Raw genomic sequence first — 16,570 nt, forward strand, 5'->3', positions numbered from 1 at the left:
TGACGATAAGCCACTCCGTTCGCTATCATTTGTGGCCAGCTCACTTCTGAAAAAGAAGCTAATAGCTCAGTGGATGAGTAGAGGGTTCTGTACCGGATAAGACGAGGGTTCTGTTTCGGATGAGATGGGGGTTCTGTATCGATGACAATTGGTCGAAGGGACGTCGTACGGAGACATGCAGTGTTGTGGGTGTGATGTCATCTTTGGGATTGTGGGTGCACGACTTTTTCTCCGGCGTTGTCACAGCTGGCCACGCCGTTGGTCTTTTTGCGAGGCCGCAGCTGAGAAATCCGCTCGCCTTCTCGTACCTGAGGCTCACAACGGAGATGCCGACAACTCGTGAGTCATCGCTCCCTCAACACCCCCGCTTTGAGCCCTGGCTAGCCACTGCGTCCGCGAGCCTGTGACGGTGATGTTGTGACGGTGATGTTGTGACGGTGATGTTGTGACGGTAATGTTGCGACGGTGATACTTGATTTATGAAGAGGTACGTCGGTGGCTAGGAGATGTTATCTCCCTCGCCTCGTATGCGGGAGGTCGTGGGTTCGATCCCGACCCTGATGCCTGCTGTATCTTTGGAGTCTGCGGGTCTCTCTCTCTCTCCCTGTGGTCGCGTGGATTGTTTTTCTCCGGGTCCTCGGGTTTTTCCTTCACATTGAGAATCAATGTCACGCGTTTAGAGTACTTGGCTGCTGTACCCATTTAAGTCCAGGTGATGATGATGAAAAGCTGCCACTCCGTTGACCTATCATTCGTGATTGCCAGGTCGCTTCTGAAAAAGAAGCTAATATTGATTTAAAGCTTTCGTGACTGCAGGGATTCATATTCTTGGTTCTTTCGGTAAAGTCACGTAGAAGGGAAATAATAAAATAATAAGAATATAAAACAATAAAAAATCTCACGAAGTTTCGACTGCAACACAAGCAATCATCACCAGGTGTGAAATTTTTCTTGCTGTGGATTGCTTGTGTTGCAGTCGAAACGTCGTGAGAATTTTTATTGTTTTATATTTATATTATTTTATTATTTCCCTTCTACGTGACTTTACCGAAAGAACCAAGAATAAGAAGCTAATAGCTCAGTGGGCCTTACCTGGTAAAATAAAATAAATGTTCAGTTAAAATATTTACTAACAAGATAAAGGCACAGCCCTGAAAGTGCTTGCTCACGCCACTGCTGGAAGTAAGGGCCTCCTCCACTGTTGCGAACCCAAGCTCCAAATACACAATGGGTATCAGAGGGTCGGGATCGAACCCGCGACCTCCTGCATACCAGGCGAGTTAGTTAACCATCCTCTTAGGTTTTTTTCGGTAAAGTCACGTAGGTAAAAATAAATAAAATATTATATAACTAATTATATAAATACAATTACAAATCACGTTTCGGAGGCAACACAAGTCTCCGTCATCAGGTGGGACCGTCACAGCTGAATTCACTGTATTAAGTGAGGAAAAATACAAATTAAGGGGAGAGGGAGGGGGGTGTTGCCTCCGAAACGTCATGATTTATTATTTTATTTCTATTATTATTTTTACAATATTTTTATTTTATTATTATTTATTTTTACCTACGTGACTTTACCGAAAAAAACCTAAGAGTATGAATCCTTGCAGTCACGAAAGCTTCAAATCTAGAGTTAGTTAACCGCCAGGGCGCCCATAACACACCACTAACGTCGTCATCACGTTTGTACCCTGTCTGTTGTTTGCAGTCTTCGACGAAGACAGATCCAGAGGATTATGATGATGTCGAGGTGCGATGAAGTGGGCCGACCGACGAGTTTTGGGACGGGCGAATTCTCCGCTTGTTGATTTTTTCATTTTTTTAAGGGACACACGTTTTTTTGGAGGTTTTTTTTCGAATCGTTTGCACTCCGTGAGGTCACGGGCGTGACGTCACTTCCTGCGACGGCAAGGTTTTCCGAATGCCACTTTAGAGTATGAAAAATAAGAAAAGGTTTTACCGCTTCAGCCAATTAAAAACAGGAGTTGTGTTAAGATGTTCAAACACCAAATAGGAACCTTTTGCAAGGAATCCAGTTACCGCATTAACCACACATGGCACTTGTAAATATGCAAACAAAATGTTCTGATAATACATGATGCATTGTCTTTGAAACTGATTGGCCTACACCAGAGACAGCTTTCTTTATGGCCGAGTCTCACCACCAGTGTCAGACCAGAGAATGCCAAAAGACGAACAGTAAAAAGACAATGCAAATATTATTATACTGGTAGGAACCTCCTGGTTACACCAGCCCACAGGGATGATTGTGTCTGTCCGTCGTGCAGGGAGGGGCTGGGTGGGAGGGAGGGGCTGGTGGGGAGGGGAGGGTGGGGAGGGCCTGGGTGGGAAGGGTGGGGCTGGGTGGGGAGGGGAGGGTAGGAGGGGCTGGGTGGGGAGGGTGGGGAGTGACTGGGTGGGGAGGGGCTGGGTGGGGAGGGTGGGGCTGGGTGGGGGGTGGGAGAGGTGGGGCTGGGTTGGGAGGGGCTGGTCACCCCGTGGTGCCCTTATAAAACTCAACGTTTAACCTACTCACGCCGGCTTGTGCCCGCCCTCACAGTCGGGCATATTTGCGGAATACACCACGCCGCCGTTGACCCTGCAGGCCATTGACCGAGCAACCAAACGTTCCTACCAGCTCCCTCCGCAGGAATGTGTTATCAGAGCTTGTTTGCATGTTCACCACAAGTACGTGTGGTTAATGCAGACATTATTCCTTGCAAAAGGTTTCTATTTGGTGTTTGAACATCTTAACACAACTCCTGTTTTATTGCCAGAAAGGGTAAATCCTATTCGTATGTTTAAATATTTTACAGATCGTCCAAAATTCCATGTTGTGGCCCGATTTTGGGATTAAGTTTGAAAATGAGGAATACACCCCGACTTTAAAGACTCAGTAATTGTCTGATAACACATTTCATATATATGTACGTGTGTGTTGATCCTCTTTCGCGCGGTTGCTAACTATCGGAGGTGAGGGCCAACTGTTTTGAGATTCACCCGTCAGAGTCTGATCGGCACATTGGCCACCTCCGATTTGGCGCGGTCGGCTAGCGTATGGTGCGAGAGAATTTCAACATTCGTACATACACATCCAATAACAATGTCTGCGTAAACGCGGCAAATCTTGCAAGTCATCGGTCATAATTCGAGCGACACATTAGCCACGTGTAAATATGCAGAGGATGGCAGAGCTTGGGCAATGGTTAGTAGTGGCAGATCCTCGCAACCGCGTGGCTGCTGCTGCTGCCTCTGCCGCTCCTTGCCTGTGGTTCCTCCTCCTCCTGGCTCCTCCGAGTCGAACCCCCCCCCCCCCGACTCTCTACGCGAGCGACGAACGGGCACCGTGCGCGTTACAAGCTGACGTTATTATATTGGTCGCGAAAGCCTACGTGTTAAACGGACATTATAGTTCATAAGAGAGGTTTTTTTTTTGTTAGATCGCGTAAATATAAACGTGTCGTTAAAGCCACCACCACTCGACACAGCCAATTAGTAAGGTTTGTCACGTAAACAGAACATGCCGATTCGTTACTAGCAGAGCACACAAGATGTAATTACTGGCGAAACGTCGTACTCAGATTGTAAATTTCGATTTAAAGCTTTCGTGACTGCAGGGATTCATCTTCTTGGTTCTTTCGGTAAAGTAATAAAAAATAATAAAAATAAAACATAATAAAATACAATTCTCACGACGTTTCGGACAGCTGCTTGCGTTGTGGCCGAAACGTCGTGAGAATTGTATTTTATAATGTTTTCTTTTTATTATTTTATTATTTCCCTTCTTACGTGACTTTACCGAAAGAACCAAGAAGACAGATTGTAAATGTTGTGGATTTGCTCTCCAACACACCGGTTAGTGCTGTACTAGTGACGAATTGGCCACGTTCTGTTAAGTGACAAACACTAATTGGCTGTGTCGGGTGGTGGCGGCTTTAACGACGCATTTATATTTACGCGACCGAACCCAAAAAACCTGTATGATGGATATTGGTCGCAAAAGCCTCCTACTTGTTAAACATTATTATTGTTGTTGTTATAAAGTGTACTTGAAGGGACAGTACTTCGGAAACATTTGCTTCATCACATTTGCACTGTAAACTCGGCCTGCGGTCATCCCGTGGTGGGACAGAGAACCGAGGTGACTGAGGGTACGGCGCTGCCGCTGCGTTACTGCATCATTCTGCTCATTAAAGTAGTTCGTCGTTGACCACTCGCAGACCGCGTCATAACGCGTCGTAACGCGTCATAATGGCATTCGCGTCATAACGCGTCATAACGCGTCGTAACGTGTCGTAATGGCGCCCGCGTCATAACGCGTCGTAACGCATCGTAACGCCGCTCGGGTTAAAAGGCCGCACGCAGTACGAGCACACCAGCGCGTTGAGCGACAATTTTATCCGGAAGTTAATTAGGAAACGAGGCTTGACGCGGTGTCTCGTACAAACGCTTTCACGGAGGTTTAGCCGGCCGCAGTGGAGGCCCCATCGTGCATGCGACGACAAAGCGTCGTCCGAGACTTTTCGCCAATACGAATCTCGTCAAAACGTTTCGCAATGTTGCCCTGATCAGCTTTGCTAAAAGTGTGTCCCCTTGTCTGGGCCCATTTTTGACGTGTATTTTGGTACTGACCGGTAGCTGCACGAAGTCACATTTTAATCTGTCATACATTGCAGCTCCTGAGGGTTAATAATATCGGTTTGATTGCCACACGCTGGAGAGAGAGAGAGAGCAGGTGAGAAAGTGCTGCCCGCTACTACTTTGTGTGTGGATCAGAGATCACTTTCAGAAGAGATCTCAGAGGTAGCTTCCATGATATCCATTTACGTGGACCGTTCTGTTGACTACTAGCATCACTAGACGAAGAATGGATCTCAGAGGTAGCTCTGTGAAAACCACTTCCGCGCGCCGTTTTGTTTGACCATTAGCATCACTAGATGGACAGGGGATCTCAGAGGTAGCTTCCACGGGACCAATTTCTGAAAGCTTGCGGCTCGAGATTACACCGCTGTTGGTAGCTACCCGTAAAAATATAAATATGTAAGAATTAAGAAAGCTAAAATTATTTTTAAAAAGTATGATGTATCGTAAGTGTGATCTCAACAAGAGCATTTTACCATTTCCTCTGAGTTATAAGACACTTCGGAAAGTAAGATGCATCCCAGACGTGTGTGTTCCCCGTGTTCACAAAATTAAAAATATCTTGTTTCACGCAAGACGAGACAAAGATCACCCATACGAACAATAAGGATAGATTTTACCCCTTTTTGGCAATAAAACAGGAGTTGTGTTAAGACGTTCAAACAAAAAATGGATACCTTTTGCAAGGAATCAAGTCTAACCACACGTGCTTGTGGTGAACATGCAAACAAACATGCTCTGATAACACTGGTCAAAAAAAATCTGGCTTGGACTTTTGCAGCTGTTTCAGACTAATTTCAGGGTGCTGATTCCAAATCTGATCTCAGATTTGCTCTATCACATTATTTTTATGCTATCGGCATACCCCATTTTCATTGATTTTACCCGAAATTAACTCTGTCACTTATGATTGCAAGTTGTTGCGAGTCAGTGACTGCTTTAGTGTTAAAATACGGTGCTGTATTTTTAGGATAGTGTGTTTATAATATCATTTTATGTAGATATCCACATTTATTTAATATTTTTCTTCTGCAGTTTTTATTGAAAATGCAATATTTGATATCTCAAAAACCTGATGTGATAGACAAAACTGATGCCAGATTTGGAATCAGCACCCCAAAATTACCTTAAACTCGTTGGAATACCTTGTGCCAGAAAAAGTGTGTTGACCAGTGTAATAATAATATCTGCATTGTCTTTGAAACTGATTGGCCTACACCAGAGACAGAAGCCTTCTTTTGGGCCTAGTCTCACGACCAGTGTCAACTAGAGAACAACGCCAACAGGCAATGCCTATTAGAGCATTTATAGCTCGGGGTGAGCCTTAACAGGCTGTTGGGGGAAATGCTGTTAGCGAGTAGCACTTATGAAGGCTGGCACGGCACACAGACACCCGCACACACACATACACCTCCCATATAAGATACTTGAACATACTAGAGTAACAAAAACGTGGCTCTCGTTGTCCAGATAATATGCTATCAGTTCTAACATATATTTTTGTATAATTGTTTTTGCATGTATAAATTGCATTTTATTAACCTGTTGTCAATGATTGTACCGAAAAAAACAAAGAGTACTGTTGTCAATGAGTTTATCGCCTGTGTACTTGTCAAGTTTGTAATGGTCGCCATTGCGTGAAAATGTAAGTGTGTTCTGAACTTCATTGCGAACTAACCTGATGTGGGTGAACGCTGGCTTTTGAGAGTTTTAAAAAACGTCTTGGCCATCCCCTCCAATTGCGTGGACGAGGCGAGGTGGGGGGTGCGATCACTTAAAGAAGAAGAGGAAAGGGAATTCAGAAGTAGTTCTGCATAAGCCACTTCCCCTTGAAACCACTTCTTTAACACGGATGAGCCAACGCCAAATTGTATAATTTTCTAAACAATATGGGGTTAGAAGTTTCGTTCATTTAAAATTAACAACGAAAGGAAGATGTGTAATATTTTTGTTCGTACAATTTATATTTGACTGTGCGTGGGGGGATGGGGTTCACAGCCTTTCCCGAATGTCGCTTTAGAAAGCTTTGCATTGTATCCACTTTAAGCATGTATCTATGTATGTATCGAAACAACAACATCAAGTGCATTGTGTCAATAAAACGAGTTTTTTAACATTCTTTGACATTCGCTCCGCCTGACGCGGTTGTTGTCCGGGTTTGACCACCTTGAACGTGAAATTGTAGTCGTTGCTCTCATGGATGGAAAAAACCCGATTTTTCCAGCGGCAGGCATCGGGTTTTTTCTTTAATACAATTAAACCCGATTTCGGGGAATTAAAACCTGGTTTAATGAATACGAAACTCTGATCCAAGGCTTAGGCTGCTTCCTCGTCGGTGCTGCTATCGTACTCGGAGGGGCCGTCGGGCACGGGTTAGTCGTAGAATGCGGCGGGCAGGTTGGTCTTGATGAACACGAGCTTCTCCTCCACAATTGTGGGCGCCAGTGAATTCCTTAACTTGGAATGGATGAAGCCCATCGTTGAGAAGTTGGCGAAGTGCGGTTCTGCAATTAGAACCAATTAAACCGGATTTATCCCAATCTCAGATGATCGGGTTTAATATAAAAAGACAATTAAACCCGATTGTAAAAAACCCGACTGTGCCACCCTCGGTTGCATCAGCAGCCATGTGGAAGAAAAAGCGACGCGTGTACGTACACGTGTGCGTATGGTTCAGTTTACTTGAGTTGATGTTGAAGTACCCTGTGAGATAAGAAGCTCTTGAATCAAGGTTTCACCAACAAAAGCATCGTCGGTTCCCGGGCAAACGTAGTGTGCACAACAAACAGCTCGCAAGAAGAATAGAAAGAAATGCAAAATGAAGGGGGAAAATGCCAACAAATCACACACTATAGAGTATATTACAACATTCTATTTTAAATATTTAAGTAAAGTGAGGATTATGATTGAATGATTTATGGAAAATAAGGAATAACGCAAATGGTAAAATGGTTTCCATGAGAAACATAAATTTCAAGTCGCAGTAATAACAACAATCACGATATTGCACTGAGTAAAATAATGCCGCGTCTATATATGGAGATGATGTCTCCACATATCTGGCTGTTGCCTGATGAAGCTGGTTGTAATTACTGTCCAAACGTTGTACTCAGATTGTAAATGTTGTGGCTTTGCTCTCCAACACACAACCGGTATGCTGTACTAGTATACTACACTACACATAACGATACATAACCCAAAAACCTGCATTATGATTATATCTTACCTATAAACGTCATGTTTTGTCTGTCTGTGTGTTCATTCCTTCCTTGTGTAGAGGTGTAATTGTAAAGATGTATGGGCACGGATGGGTAACAAACACAAGGGGCGTGGTTAGGGCTGTACACAGAGGAGGTGCTCACACCGACGTCCGCACCTGCCCCCACGGGCCCCTCCCGGGGGCCGAGTGCTATAAAAGGTGGTGAGCCGGAGGGCTCGAGGTCGAGTATTAGCTTTAACCAGCGAAGAGTGAAGACCAGCTAGAATAGGCCCCGGAGTTCCCCTGGCTCGCTGTCCTTGTCAGGACCGACCAGGGCAAGCCGGTGGCGTGGCCCCGAGAGCCCAGACTGACGTTCTTATAAGAGCCGGTTGGAGACTCAGGGTGCCGGGATCCCAGCTTGACCAGGGCTGGGATAGGTAGCCTCCCCTAGCTCTGTAGTGGAGGACTCGGGCGTAGGTTAGCGGGGTTAGACGTTGTGTCCCTGTTAGACGAGTGAAGGGGATGATACCCCTTCAAGTTCTGTGTATTCCCGTTACTGTACACAAGTTGGTATAATAATAAGTGTGCCTCCACCCACGTCGTCCAAGCCTCCTGCAACTTACTACATCTGGGGTCAGAAGTGATCGTGCAACAATGGACACACGAGGGACGACGCGTACCAGGGAGCCGGAGATGGAGGACACCTCGGCCGGCTCGGCACCAGAGATGGCCGAGGTCGGATCCGAGCAGCCGGGGCCGAGTACACCCGCGCCGCTACGGCAGGAAGGGTGGGGTGCGCCGGCCTAGGGACTTCGGCTGGCTCACTCCCGCCTGGCGGAGCTGCTCTACGCTGCGGCCGCCACGTTGGAGGAGATCACGCAGCTGGGGGCTGGAGAGGCTGCGCGGGACGACGACAGCAGCCGACACGCAGCGCCGTTTCCCGCCACCCCGACGCGGCTCGCAGTCAAATTTCCCGCCATCGCTACAGTGGGAGCAGAGGGCGGGGCCGGCCCGCATCTGGTGACCGCCGAGGGCCAAGCAGAAGCCGTGACATCATCAACACCGGCCAACGCGTCGACAACGGAGCGACCGGCGATGCCATACGCAGCCCGCCCCACTGTACCGAGTGCCGGGAACGACGGAGCGTGATCCACAACCACGGACGTCGCGTTACAGCAGCGACTGCCGCCTCTCAAAGAGTTCGTGGGCGCGGACGGGGACTGGGGTGGCTTCAAGAGACGTTCCTCGCTCATCAGGAGATGGCGAACTGGACGGACGGAAGCACTACGCGCGCTGCTGGCGATGCTGGACAACACGCCCTGGCTACCCTCACCTCGGCGCCTAAGGAAAAGCGCGCCACGCTGCACTTGGCGCTGCAGCTGCTGTCCGCTGTCTACGGCCTGCCTTCGGACTGCAGGCAGCTGTTCCACGATCGCCATCGGGGCACAACGAATCGCCTCTGGCTTTCCGGACGGCTCTCCTGGCCCTGGCGAAGGCAGCTTTTCCGCGGATGGACGAGGAGGGAGTGGACGCTATGGTGGCGGAAAAGCTGTTGCTACTCGCGGACGAGCTGGACGTCGCCGTCTTGGCTCAAGACGACACAGAGATGTCTTCCTTGCTGGTCGCGCGCCACATCCACGGGGGCTTGCGGTCCCTGCGTCGCAAGGCCGCCAAGGGGGTGGCCGGCCATGCCATGGCGGCTCCCATCGAGGAGGTCTGCGGGGTGGAGCGGCGGGGGGAATGGAGATCTGCGGGACCACAGGCTCGGAACGGACCGAGCCGCCAGGAGCAGCCCAGGCCATCTGGGGCGCTCACACGCTGCTACAACTGTGGCCTTCAAGGCCACGTGGCTTCAGGATGCCGGCTCCTCGTCAGCGCGGGGCGACACCTCGTCAGGACGCCGCGCCGCCTCCACCCAAGCTCCAGCAGAGAAATACGGCGAGTCGTGGCACCTCACACGTTTGGCCCTGCACACATCTGTCACACACTCACTCGCTGAAACAAACAGGGCTCGAAAATCGCCGGGCTTGTGTCGGAATGTTCTGAAATGCGGCGAGCGTCCAACCGGGCCAGTGGTCGGAGCTCGCCCATCGTGTCGTTGCAGCGTCGGCGGGGTCGTCGGTCGTGGTCGGTCACATTGATGGGGTTGAGGTGCGGATTTTAATTGACACGGGAGCATCGGCGACCATTATATCTGATTTGATTTATAACATCCTTCCCGTTCAAAGCCGTCCTTTGCTCCCCGTTGACGTGCCATGCTATGCTGCTAACGGGGGCTCGCTGGGCATCATTGGGCAGATCCGCGCCAAAATTTGCATTGGGGACATCAAATTATCCGGGCCGTATTGGTTTCCTCCTCGCTGGCGGTTCCGTGCCTGTTGGGGACGGATTTCTTGGCCAAAATGCCTATCCGTATATTGATCGACCAGGGGTGCATCGAACTCCCGTCGGGCCGACGTGTAACGTTTTTGTCTTCCCCCCCACCACGGAGCGTCAGGCATTTGCGACCGTGCACCCCGGGAGCTCAGATGCTCGTCCCTCTTAGGTTGCGTCGGCCGTTTGCTGAGGGGGTTGCGGATCGGGGGGTCTTGTTGGGACCATCTCGAGCCGGGGTCAATGGACCCGATTTGCTAGCGGCTCAGACCATGGTGAAAGGGGATGGGGACCCCTTCATTGCAGTCCTTAATGTGGGATCGCGAACGGCCGTGGTTCCTCAAGGGACCGTGCTTGCACACGCAACGCCGGCACCCTATGAGGAACCGCTCGTGGGTCAGGTGAGCACCGATCCTCCGTCGCGACCGCATTCGGACTGTGATGACGGATGGCTGGATGCGCTTTGCGCGGGATCAGTGGACCTGTCCGACTCACAGCGTGAGAGGCTGCGAGTTCTCCTGAAAGAGTTTGCCGACGTTTTTAGTCAACACAAATTTGATATTGGTTGTACTAAATTGCTGCGACACCACATTGACACGGGTGACAGCGCGCCAATCCGCCAAAATCCCTTTCGGTTGAGTCCCGCCGAAAAGGATCATGTCAAATCGGCCGTTGACGACATGCTAGCCGCCGATATCATATCCCCTTCCAACAGCCCGTGGCGCACCGATCGTTTTGGTGAAAAACACGACGGCTCACTGCGGTTTTGTGTCGACTTTCGGCGGTTGAACAAAATTTCAGTAGCCGACGCGTACCCGCTTCCTCGAATGGATGAGTCGCTTGATGCCTTGGCGGGGGCGCGATTCTTTTCCACCCTGGATTTACTTTCTGGATTCTGGCAGCTTCCTCTGGATGACGAATCTAAACCTAAGACTGCTTTCCGTACACCGCACGGCCTTTTCCAATTTAACCGCTTGCCGATGGGCTTACATTCCGCGCCAGCAACTTTTCAGCAGTTAATGTAACTGGTCTTGGCGGGCTTGCAATGGGATTCGTGTTTAAATTACTTGGACGATGTCATCGTCTTTAGCAAAACATTCGATGAACACCTCCAGAGGTTGCGTGCTGTTTTTCTCAAAATGCGGGCTGCCAATTTGAAATTTAAACCGCAGAAGTGCCATTTGCTCCGCGAATCGGTGCGGTATTTGGGTCATTGTTGGACGCTCGGGGATATCCACTGATCCCGCCAAAACGAAATGCGTCAGCTCCTGGCCGACTCCCACCTCAGTGGGGGAGGTCAGGAGTTTCATTGAGTTCGCGTCGTACTACCGACGGTTTGTGGCTGACTTCGCTACGATCGCGAAACCCTTGCATGCCTTGACGTCCAAGGGAGTCAGGTTTCGTTGAGGACCAGAGGAGGAGGGGCTGCTTTTCGCTCCCTCCGGGATGCCCTGGTGGGGGCTCCGCTGTTGAATTATCCCGATTTCTCACAACCCTTCTTGCTCGATACAGACGCAAGTAACACGGGCATTGGGGGCATCCTGTCGCAGCTCATTGGTGGCATAGAGCATGTGGTGGCTTACGGTAGTCGGGTGTTGTCTCCGGTGGAACAACGGTACTGCGTGAACTATTGGCGATCGTTTATTTCATTCAGCAGTACCGCCCGTATCTGTACGGTCGGCGTTTCACCGTCCGTACAGACAATGCGGACGCTGCAATACGCCTTGTGGATTCAACAACCATCGGGACAGTTGTCTCAATGGTTGGAGATTCTCCAAGACTACGATTTTGTCACCACATATCGTAAGGGCGTCCGCCACATGAACGCTGACGCTCTGTCGCGGTTGCCGCCCACTTCAGAGTGCGCTTGCCTCTTGGGTTCGGGCGTTGTAGGCCTCCGAAACATGACCACGGATTCGGTCCTTGTGGCCGCTGCGATGCGCCTTCAAACTTCAAGGTCCTATCGAGCAAGAAGGGGGATTCCTTGCTGGGGTTGTCCGTTGCGGAGTGGGGATGCCTCCAAATGGAGGACACATCCCTCCTCGCTTGCGCCGTCGCATCGGGGGGGTTGGTCAGGGGGCGGCGAACGTTGACTTGTGGGGTTGTTCTAGGGGCTTTTATTGCACTGGGATGGGAATCCCGCCGCCAACGGCTGGTGGTGCCTTCAGCATTGAGGGGTAAAGTGGTGTGGGCTGCGCAGTGAGCGGCTCCTGCACTTGGGGACTCACAAGACCCTTGCCATGCTCCAGCTCGATTTCTTCTGGCCGGGCATGGCAAGGACGTGGGGGATCTCCTGGGGTCATGCACTCAATGCGCGCAGCGGAAGCCACCAGCGAGGGGGTCCAACCCTCCGCTGCAGTCGATAAAGGTTTCCCGGATTAACGAGCTCGTTGCTTTGGATATTCTCGGGCCATTTCCCGCTACACCCAGGGGAAATAGGTACTTATTGACAGGGGTCGAATATTTCACGAGATGGCCCATGGCCTGGCCTCTGGCCAACCAGTCGGCAGCAGCCATCGCGGAGGCCTTTGTCCAGGGCTACGTCCTCGACAAGGGTGCTTCCGGAACGGCTTCTGACTGCCTAGGGTAAAAAAATTTCGGGGAAACTCCTCCGCGAGGTGTGCGACACCTCTGGGTACGGAGAAAATTCGGACCTCCCCATATCACCCACAAACTGACGGGATGGTGGAACGGCTGCATCGGACTATCACATCCATGTTTCCCAGCAGGTATCGGAATCCCAGACCGATTGGGACCTACACATTGCGGGTGTGTTGCAAGGCCTACAGGATGGCTCCCCATGCGGCCACAGGATTTTCACCTTTCTTCTTAATGTATGGCCGCGAGGCTAACCCGCCTGTGACGACTCAGCTGAAGCTCTCGGTGCCTCAGGCAAATTCTAAATTTTCCGACCACGTTAAATTTAACATCGGGAAATGAACAGAGGCGCGGGAAGCGGGTCGTTGCAAAATTCGGAACTCCGCCAAAGGGCGAATGAGAGGCTTAGGCTGGGGCGGGCACATGTGTTCCAATGGAAACCGGAGGACAGGGCATGGTTGCACTGTCCCCTAAGGTGCCCTGTGCGACCTCGTCGAAGCTGGTGCGGCCGTGGCGGGGGCCCGTGGAGGTCATACAGGTCTTGCGGCCGCAATGTGTACGCGTCAAGTGGGAGAAGCGTCGGTGGTAACGTGCACCCCTCTAGGTTGAAACCGTCATTGCGCCGCCCCCGTGTTCCTCACACACACACGCGTGGCCAAACGTGTGAGTGGTCCGCCGACTCCCCGGCTTCGCTGCTTCGCCTAACCTGACACCGACTGTTCCATCTCCAGGTGCACCAGGAGTGACGTGCCCACGACCCGCCAACCCCTCCCGTGGGGGTCGGGGTCACTCAGCAGCGAAGCCGGACACTCTCACACCCGGACTGTCGACACCCGCCACTGGGTGAGCAGGGGCGGCCCCTGTGACGGGCCCGCCGCGAGAACTGCGCGCCAAAACGTGCAGACTTTTGGTGAGGTCGGCCGTTGGGGGGCCCTTGCGGAAGGAGGGGGGGGCGTCCGGGGTACGTGTATATATGTTGGTTTTACGGAATGGGTGTATTTATTCAGGGGGGGTGCGTCGGGTTATTTTTCTTTTTCCTGTTGTTATTGTTGTTCTTGTTAAAATTACGTGAGGGCACACACGCGTTTGGGGGGGGATGCACCTTTATTTGTGATTTTGTTGCAGCCGGGACGGCTGCGGGCTGTACAGGGGGGGGTGATGTAGAGGTGTAATTGTAAAGATGTATGGGCACGGATGGGTAACAAACACAAGGGCGTGGTTAGGGCCGTACACAGAGGAGGTGCTCACACCGACGTCCGCACCTGCATCCCCCACGGGCCCCTCCCGGGGGCCGAGTGCTATAAAAGGTGGTGAGCCGGAGGGCTCGAGGTCGAGTGTTAGCTTTAACCAGCGAAGAGTGAAGACCAGCTAGAATAGGCCCCGGAGCTCCCCTGGCTCGCTGTCCTTGTCAGGACCGACCAGGGCAAGCCGGTGGCGTGGCCCCGAGAGCCTAGACTGACGTTCTTATAAGAGCCGGTCTGGAGACTCAGGGTGCCGGGATCCCAGCTTGACCAGGGCTGGGATAGGTAGCCTCCCCTAGCTCCGTAGTGGAGGACTCGGGCGTAGGTTAGCGGGTTAGATGTTGTGTCTCCCTGTTAGACGAGTGAAGGGGACGATACCCCTTCAAGTGCTGTGTATTCCCGTTACTGTACACAAGTTGGTATTAATAAATAAGTGTGCCTCCACCCCGTCGTCCATGCCTCCTGCAACTTACTACACTTGTAACGCTTTTCACTGCCAAACTATTGGGTTTACGTGATCAAAAAAGTACACAGATACAACAAACTAAGCCCCCGGTGAACACTTGCTATTGGTTTTTGCCTTTAGTTCAATGTAAACTAAGAAAATCACACTTTGTAGGGCCAGTAGATACTACTGTAGAGTCAGTAGATACTACTGTAGAGTCAGTAGATACTACTGTAGTGTCAGTAGATACTACTGTAGAGTCGGTAGATACTACTATAGAGTCAGTGGATACTACTGTAGGTCCAGTAGATACTACTGTAGAGTCAGTACATACTACTGTGGTGTCAGTAGATACTACTGTAGAGTCAGTAGATACTACTGTAGAGTCAGTAGATACTACTGTAGTGTCAGTAGATACCACTGTAGTGTCACTGTAGAGTCAGTAGATACTACTGTAGAGTCAGTAGATACTACTGTAGAGTCAGTAGATACTACTATAGTGTCAGTAGATACTACTGTAGTGTCAGTAGATACTACTGTAGAGTCGGTAGATACTACTGTAGTGTCAGTAGATACTACTGTAGAGTCAGTAGATACTACTGTAGTGTCAGTAGATACTACTGTAGAGTCAGTAGATACTACTGTAGTGTCAGTAAATACTACTGTGGTGTCAGTAGATACTACTGTAGTGTCAGTAGATACTACTGTAGAGTCAGTAGATACTACTGTAGTGTCAGTAGATACTACTGTAGTGTCAGTAGATACTACTGTAGAGTCAGTAGATACTACTGTAGTCAGTAGATACTACTATAGAGTCAGTAGATACTACTGTAGAGTCAGTAGATACTACTGTAGGATCAGTAGATACGACTTTAGAGTCAGTAGATACTACTATAGAGTCAGTAGATACTACTGTAGTGTCAGTATATACTACTGTAGAGTCAGTAAATACTACTGTAGAGTCAGTAGATACTACTGTAGTGTCAGTAGATACTACTGCAGAGTCAGTAGATACTACTGTAGAGTCAGTAGATATTACTGTAGAGTCAGTAGATACTACTGTAGTGTCAGTAGATACTACTGTAGAGTCAGTAGATATAACTATAGAGTCAGTAGATACTACTATAGAGTCAGTAGATACTTCTGTAGGGCCAGTAGATACTTTAGAGTCAGTAGATACTACTTATTCTATTGCATGTTGGGTGTATGCCTACAAAATAAAATAAATTGGGAGTGGGGGGGGCTCGACAATATTTGTAAACCTGTTAGATAAACTTTTGCTCCCACTTTCTACAGCTTTTTGATTCAAGTCTTCTGAAAGACTCTTATAATTATGTTGATGGACAAATGGACAAATGGAACGCCGGGCTTTCATAATAACTTACCATTTGTGTATGGATATGTCATGTTTTTCAAGAGAAGACAAGTTTTAAAATTAATATTTCCCCCCGGGTAAAGCCGGGTACTTCCTGCTGGTAAATAATAAATCCGTTCTAACAGCCACTCCATTTATGGCCGGAAATGAATTCGCATTTTGTGGTCAAACCTCGCTTTAATACAAATCGTGATATCATCGCAAAGTCTAGACCCGTGCAATATTTAAACTGTCGACTTTTAAAGCAAACAAACAACAACAGTATAATAATAATAGGTTTTGGCAATGAAACACTTGTGTTAAGCTGTTCAAACACCAAACAGACACCTTTTATGCAAGGAACGAAGACAATGTCATTTTTTTTACAAGAGCATTGCGTTTGTTTGCATGCTCACCCCACAAGTGTGGTGACTGCAGACTTGATTTCTTGCAAAAGGTTTCTGTTTGACGTTTTAACATCTTAACACAAATGTTACTGGTAGGAACCTCCTGGTTACACCAGCTCACAGGGGATTATTGTGTCCGTCTGTCCGTCGTGCATCCAAAAATGGGAGGGTGGGGCTGGGTGGGGAGGGTGGGGCTGGGGTGGGGGGGGGCTGGGTGGGGAGGGGCTGGTCACCCCGTGGTGCCCTTATAAAACTCAACGTTTAAACGTTTAAACGTTGAGTTTTATAAGGGCACCACGGGATGATCAG

At 49.6% G+C, this 16,570-nt stretch overlaps 1 protein-coding gene across 1 annotated transcript in view; it reads right to left on the reverse strand.

The window, feature by feature from the left end:
- The window catches only part of LOC133358489 (NXPE family member 3-like), a gene marked incomplete at its 3' end in the record, with an annotated part of 180,920 nt that overhangs the window by 48,461 nt on the left and 115,889 nt on the right, over positions 1–16,570 (reverse strand). The window lies entirely within an intron of this gene.

Source organism: Lethenteron reissneri, chromosome 62 (genome assembly GCF_015708825.2).
Source record: "Lethenteron reissneri isolate LAM-NWPU_2019-01 chromosome 62, ASM1570882v1, whole genome shotgun sequence".
Lineage (NCBI taxonomy): Eukaryota > Metazoa > Chordata > Hyperoartia > Petromyzontiformes > Petromyzontidae > Lethenteron > Lethenteron reissneri.